Here is a 7701-nt window from a genome sequence, read left to right as displayed (position 1 = left end):
CCAAATTCTTAGACAATTCGCAGTTAATGTAATAGGGTGTTCATGTAAGATGTTAATGATGTTGGGTATTATGGTCTTGCAGCTAAGCTTCTATGGAGGGGTGCTGAGTGTTGGAATGAGTGTTTAAAGCTTTTGGGCGTTGCTGAAGCAGCAGAAGCATCAATGGATTCTGACTAGTTAAGCTCTGGAATTTCAGATTTTGATACTCACTTTCAAGGCCTCATTGTTCAGAAAAGGTCTCTTTATCTCTCTCTCTCTCTATATATATTTATATAACTGCAGTTGTCTCAACTTATTTCTATATTCTATTCCATATTTGTCATTTGTGAAATGTTCTGTTTTAACTAGTGTGAAGTATATGGTTGTTAGGCATGCATTTAACTGGCCTTGATTGTTTTCCTTTACTTATATTCCATTTATCAATTCAAGTTTTGCATCCCTATTCTGTCATCAAAAGCTTTATTCAGCTGTTGTGTATTCATGACAGTCTTCTATGATATTTCTATGGTATGTGATATCGCATTGATTGTTAGAGATCTCGCTAGTTTCTATTAATACTTTGTATTTTCTTGATTTATCTCTTAGTGATGATGACGACTCTGAGAATGAGTCGGCACTTGAAATTCAGCCATACTTGATGGAAGAAAAATGTAAGACTGCAATTCCTTTGTTAATAATGTTGTATTGTTTTTTTTGCCTCCCCTCATTGAAGTGCTCATGCTTTTGATATTTTTTTTCCCTAGAATTTTAATGATTTCTCATCTCCTTCTTCTTTTTTATTGTTTAAGTCAGATTTGGACTTTCTGTTTTCTAATTTTTGGGTCATCATCTGTAGTGTAGAAGAAAGGAAAATAAGAAGTGATGCGGCTTATGAAGGGGCCAAAAGAAAAGAGAAAGCTCTCCTGGAAGAAAAACTCTGCCAAGAAAAAGCCAAAGCAGAAGCTGAGGTTTGTTGACTTTGCCCAGATTATTCATTTCTTTTGGTAGATGTCTAAAGATGGTTGTCACAATCCTCTATTATTCTCACATATTCTTCTGATATAATCTTAATGCGCTTTGGTATATTATCTTGGTTTTATGCTGTTGTTAGTAATAAAAGTATTTTCTGATGCAGGCAAAACTCAGAGTTGAAGAAGCAAATAGGGCTGCAATGGAAGCTCAGAGAAGAGAAGCAAAAGAGACTGCTGAAAGAGAGGCCAATGAAGCGTCAAGCCAGGCTGCTGTTCAGAAGGAGCTTTAGGATTGCAAACTAAAGCCAAAACCAAGGAATCTGAATTTGAAAAACCAATAAATTCAGCATCAGCAGGTAATTTGGCTACCAGGCAAATATAGCAACCTTGTACTGATCTATAAATATAATCATTTGCCCTTTTATCTAAAAATCTAATTTAGCCCTAGTTTTCACAAAGATCAGCTAGGTTTTGGCAATAGTTCATTTTTGACACTCCACTGTATTCCCCTCTGTTTTTTTTTCAGTTTATTCATGTTCTCTGTACTCTTTTAAGAATTTTTCTGTTATCTGATGCGTGAAAGGGGCTATTGGTGGTAGGTGACATTACTAAAGCTGCATAAGCTACACTAAAGTTGGAGCGTGAAAGATTAAAAAAGTTGGAAGACTTGGATGAAGGAAACAAGGCATTAGGATTGAATGTAAATAAGGTTTGCTCTCTATATTGTAATTCATATTTATTTGAAAATTGTTAATCTTTATTTGGTAACTAGAAACTAGTATTTTTGTTTGGGATTTTCTTGCAGCATTCTTATAGAGTTTAATTGTTTAAGTATATTAAGCTTTAGTTTATCTTGACAGTAGGTTTCTACTGGTGTGAAAAAGTTATTGAATGAATCGTCCGGCCAGTACAGCGACTTCAGTATTCTTTCCTCTTTAAATTCTCAGGTAAATCATGTAACTTACTGTTTGTTTAGTAGGATAAATGTTTTTATATATATCTATAATATTTTAGGTGAAAATTTATGATGTTTAAGAAAGTGTTAGATGGCACTAGATGCATTAGATCAATCCATATGTGTTGTTTTAGGTTCAGATCACTTCCAGGACTTGTCAACCAAACCCAAAGGGATATCATAGAATGTAATGTCTGCTTTTATTAGCCTTTTCATTCTTCCTTTTTATACACATTACTGTATTGAAGTCATAGGTTGTCTATGATTTTTCATGCTTACGTTTGACACTTCTATCAGATAATAGTACATATTCTTTGATTGCTTGATTGATGCTTTTGAAAGTATAATACAGATATATTTAATAAGAGCTAATAATTTCATTAATGCAACATGGATGGCTATATAGATGCCACTTTAATAAGTTCTAATCTTCCAGTTTTATCAGATACTATATTGTGCAGTGACATAATATATCAAGTGACCGATTACACACATGCATGGGCACACACTGACACCTATACTTGGATTGACTGATAAAATCTTATAATTTCATTACTTCCAACATAGAAACCTAGAATTACAACTTTCATGCATTTTTAATTAATACAAGGCAATTTGGTTCTGTTTTTTTTTTTTATATATATAAAAGCCCTAGAATTACCACTTTAAGTAATTGCTGATGTGATTCCATTATTACACTCGAATATTACAGGTGTGTAGATGTGACTGGAGCTTACAGTGCTCTAAAGACGGAGCTTAACATAAGCTTGACAGCAATAGGCCTTTTGTGGACTACAACTGGCTTTATTGCAAAGAGGATTACACATGGACCTGTGGAAGAAAGGGAAACAAGAAAGGGAAACAGGTATATGACAAGTGCACAACAAATGGACTCACAACAAAGACATGTGCACAAAGGATGATGAATTGAAGGATGGAGCAAGTTTCATGCATGGTTTACTTTTGTGTACCTTGTAATTTTTTTGTTTTTCATTTTTGAAGTAAAAAATTTTCAAGATTATAAAACTTTATTATGTTATGCTTTCAAACTTAAGTTAGAACTAAGATCTCATGAAATAGACACATTCAGAGTTTGAATTAGTTATTGTTTAATGTAATACTTATGGTTTATCAATCTATTGAGAATTATATTTTATGATTAATTTTGATTTTTTTTTATCAAAATACAATAATGAAAATCTTTTAATTAAAAAAAAACTTATAAGTACCATTATCACAATAAAAAACCTTAATATGTTATGATTTAGAAATATATTATAAGCGTAAAAAATCGTTATGGTTTATATAATATAACAAATTAAAAATGTTATCAAAATAATCAAATGTAACAGTTGAAAAGTGTTATGAAAAAAGTACAAGATTAAATTTCAAATTTATTACCAAAAACTCTATCTAAATGTTATTATTTCAATATTATAGCACCTAAAAATGTATTATTGAATAGTTTAAGATAACACCGAACATACACTACAACAAAAAAGGCCATTTGCGTCAGTTTATAACTGCCACAATTGATTTTTTGCGTCAGTTTGATATGTGACGCAATTGCCCATGACGCAAACCAGAGTGTCATTTGCGTCAGTGGGGCATTGACGCAAATGACACTCTGGTTTGCGTCAGTGGGGCACTGCCACAAATGTTAAAAATGAGTATTTTTTGCGTCAGTTAGGCACTGTCACATAAAGTATTAACCAGGGAAATTGCAAATGTTTATGCCAATTTCCCTGGCCTATTTTGATTAAAAAAAATCAGCACCAGAAACAAAAAAACAGCAATAGAAACAGAAAAACAACAGTATAATTTTTTTTAAACATTTATCTAGAGTTAACATTTGTGATCAAAACTATAAAAGTAATTTGGATATCAAAGTTAATATATGTACTCTTGTGTGTTCTAAATTTCTAAGTATTAAACCTACTTAAACTAAAATTTCCTCACCAACTTGCTCAAATTACTAAATCTTACAAAAAATTGGGCAGCATTTCTCTTATTTCTATCATATTTCCCAAAATTTAAATAAACCTATATTCATCACATAAATACAACAAATCAAGTAATCAATCAAACATGCACAATTACAACCTTATATCACCGCAGCACACAGTCTCAGATCCTATCTCCATTATTTTATAATTCGTACATTCTACTAAGTTCAATATCTTAATTATACATTAAGGTTTAAAATATTACCTCTAATATAAAATCCTCCAAAAGCTTGATCTCACCAACAAAGTTGTTAACAAAATACCTACTCAAATATAACAATAAACAAAAAATAATAAAAAAGTTAACAAAATATAAAGAAAAATATATTAAAGCTATATTGTAACTAAATAAACAATAACATGCTTAAAGAAAACAAATAATTTGTTATATGTACTCATTTATATACTTAAACCCGAAATAAAGTTTTTTTTTTTTAAAAAAGTTTAACAAATCACATAAAGAAAAATTGACTATAAATATCCTAACTAAATCAATAATAAAATATAACTTAAAAAAAAACAATTTTAATATATACATATTTAACCAATTAAACCCAAAATTTAAAAAAAAATTTAAAAAGTTAACAAAATATAAACAAAAATTTACTAATAATAATCAAACTAAACAATTAATAAAATGAAAGTTATACAAAATATATTCGTTAATATATATATACACTCATTTATATAAGTAAATTCGAAATAAAATTAAAATTTTAAAAAAAGTTAATAAAAATAAAATAAATTATAATAAAAAAAATTCTAAAAAAATCAAATATTAAAATGCAAAGTTTAAACCTAAAACAATTACATAATTATTAATATAAAACTATCCAAAAATTAAAAAATCCGAAATTATGTCAATTTATAAAAAATAAAATCACAAAAATTAATAAAATTGCACTTACTTGTGGTAATTGAGCAATGTGGGTTCTTGATGTAGAAAACCCCAAAAAACCAAGAAAGTTTATGGGTTTTCAAACTACAATCTTCAAAAATACAAAATCTATACAAAAATTAAAAAAAAACTATATATAAGTTACATAAACATATATAAATCACTATTTTTACATTAAAATTGATTTTTTTTTGATAAAAACGTACCTAGGTGAGCAAATGTGGAAGGAGGCGCTGCTGGTTTCTCTGGTTTTTCAAGCATTTTCATTTCTGAACATTAGGTAAATGGGTCTGTACACGGGACGATGAGGGTTTATTTAGGTTATTCGGGCCGTTTGCGTCAATGCCCCATTGACTGTAACGGTCGTTTGCGTCAGTGGGGCACTAACGCAAACGCTCCATAGTGAAACGCGCGTTTCACTTAGGCGTTTGCGTCAGTGCCCCACTGACGCAAATGGGCCGTTACCGTCAGTGCCCCACTGACGCTGTTAACGGCCCGTTTGCGTCAGTGGGGCATTGACGCAAACGGTCCCATTAAACAGCGTCAGTGTATGTTATGACGCAATTGCCCCATCATTTGTGGCAGCGACTAACTGTCACAAATGCTAATTTTTGGTCAACAGTGTCAGTCAACTGCGTTGACTGACACAATTGCCCTTTTTTGTAGTAGTGATAACATTCAAAAACTGTTATAGAAAAGACTGGACTTTTAATAACATGGGCTATGTTAGCATTTTCATAAGTGCTATCAATAGTCCCGGTTAGCAGCTTTTAAGTGTTATGAATACTGTTTTTTCTTGTAGTGATTATTGGTGTTTTTAAGAGTTATATTCTTATTTATGTATAGAGTACTCTCGATCTCTCTGTCGTCGCACCCTCACCTCACCCTCACTCTCGGTCTGCTCTCCGATCTCTCCCCGATCTCTCAGACGCCGAAGCCCAGGTAAGCTAAAACCCAACTCAGAATATATATATATATATTAAGTTGATTTAATTTTGTTTAAATTTAATTATTTGGGTTGATTTTGTGTAGAAATTGAAGGAGTATCTCTTGGAAATTCGTTCACTGGTATAATATAATTTTGTGGCATCAAGGTATTTATTTTTTAATTATGTTATTGGTTTAATTAATATAATTAATATGTGAATGTGTGTACAAAGTGAGATGTGTTTAGTGATATATTTATATATGTGTATAAAATTGTAGTATGTGTTAGTATTTAAATTTGATTAATAATATGTATATTGTGAATATTCTAGGAATTTTCTGAGTGCTTTTCGTAGGGTTTTAAAATTTTGGGATATGTTATAATAGAGATGTTATGCTGTCAAAATTTTGGTAGAGTTAGAGGACTAAATAAATAATAATATAATAAAGAAGACATTGAATACTTAGAATTAACAAAATAAATTAAAGAATAAATTAAAATATTAGATAAATAATTTAATTTAATATTAACAATTTAATAATTTTAAAATAAAGTGAAAAATTATAATTTAATATTAACAAATTTAGTAATTTAAAAATAAATTAAATGATTAGATATATAATTTAAAAATAAATTAAAAGTTAGATAAATAATTTCAAAATAAATTACAAAATTATAATTTAATTTAATATTAACAAATTTAGTAATTTAAAAATAAATTAAAAGTTAGGTAAATAATTTCAAAATAAATTACAAATTTAGATAAATGAATTAAAAAATTATAATTTTATTTAATATTAACAAATTTAGTAATTGAAAAATAAATTAAAAGTTAGATAAATAATTTCAAAATAAATTACAAAATTATAATTTAATATCATAAGATTTTATAAGACATCATAAAACATCTAGTGTTAAAAAATATTTCTTTTTTTGTTGCTTTTCTTTGGTGATAAAATTTGATCACCAAAGATTGGATAGACGTTTTATATATTATCACTTAGTGATAATGTTTTATTAATTATTTTCAATCACGAAAAGCCTTAGACCCATTCGGTGAAGCTGAGCAGGGCCGGCTCTAATGGTGTGCAAGCTTGGCTACTGCACATGGCCCCAAAAAAGAAAGGGCCCAATATTTTTTTTTATGTTTTTCAGATATTTTTTTTAATAAACCTAGTTAAACAACCCAAAATATAGGGCCTAATTTGATTTTTTTTTTCTCTCTTTTTTAGTGATTTTTTAGTTTTTTTTTTCTTTTAGTGTTAAAAATTTTATTTACACATTACAATTTTTTTTATTAGGGGCCTAATTTTTAAAATTAAAACAGGGCCGCCAAAATATTTAAGACGGCCCTGAAGCTGAGTCAGTAAGAACTCTTAAATATGCTTCTCCGAATTATCCAGGACGGTATGAGTCTGCATGGATAGTTTGGATTTGTTGTGTACCTATAATTTGATCTAGTACTCATTTTATTGTTTCGTTAATAGATATTTCAATATGTGTCTCCTTATTTGTTCTTGTAAGTGGGCAAACTTAATTTTAGTCTGCCCACTTATGAGAATTATAGGGAGGTGCTGCCGAAATTTTTACATAAACGAAACAATTTTAAGAGTGTAGATTAAATTATATGTATACTGCAAATCTGAATGGGATAGGTTATTTACCCTTATAGAAGTGGAGTGAAAAGGTGGATTAGGGCACACACACATAGTCAATAAGTTTTAATTATTGTTTATTCTTGTATCGTAGATGCCGATTGATAAGAGTTGGACAACATTAAGGAAGCGTAGCTGTGATGCTTATTGGAACGGTCTCCAAGCCTTCTTGAGAATGGCAAAAGAACACGTAGACTATGACGGGAGAATTTTATGCCCGTGTGTGAGGTGCCTGAATGTTAAACTACAAACTATAGATACAGTGGAGGCTCATGTCTTTGACAAGGGTTTTCAACAGAGTTATCAAAA

The 7701-nt window shown here is 29.7% G+C and overlaps 1 long non-coding RNA gene across 1 annotated transcript; it reads left to right on the top strand.

Moving 5' to 3' along the window:
* Positions 1-1237: 1237 nt before the first annotated feature.
* LOC133779413 (uncharacterized) lies at positions 1238-3068 on the top strand. The gene is made up of 2 exons (XR_009869148.1): positions 1238-1306; positions 2618-3068. It is a non-coding gene; the product is annotated as an uncharacterized LOC133779413 (long non-coding RNA).
* Positions 3069-7701: the final 4633 nt, after the last annotated feature.

This window comes from Humulus lupulus, chromosome 1 (assembly GCF_963169125.1).
Source record: "Humulus lupulus chromosome 1, drHumLupu1.1, whole genome shotgun sequence".
Classification (NCBI taxonomy): Eukaryota; Viridiplantae; Streptophyta; class Magnoliopsida; order Rosales; family Cannabaceae; genus Humulus; species Humulus lupulus.
The sequence above is the reverse complement of the archived record's forward strand: the minus strand, read 5'-3'. Positions and strand labels throughout refer to the sequence as shown.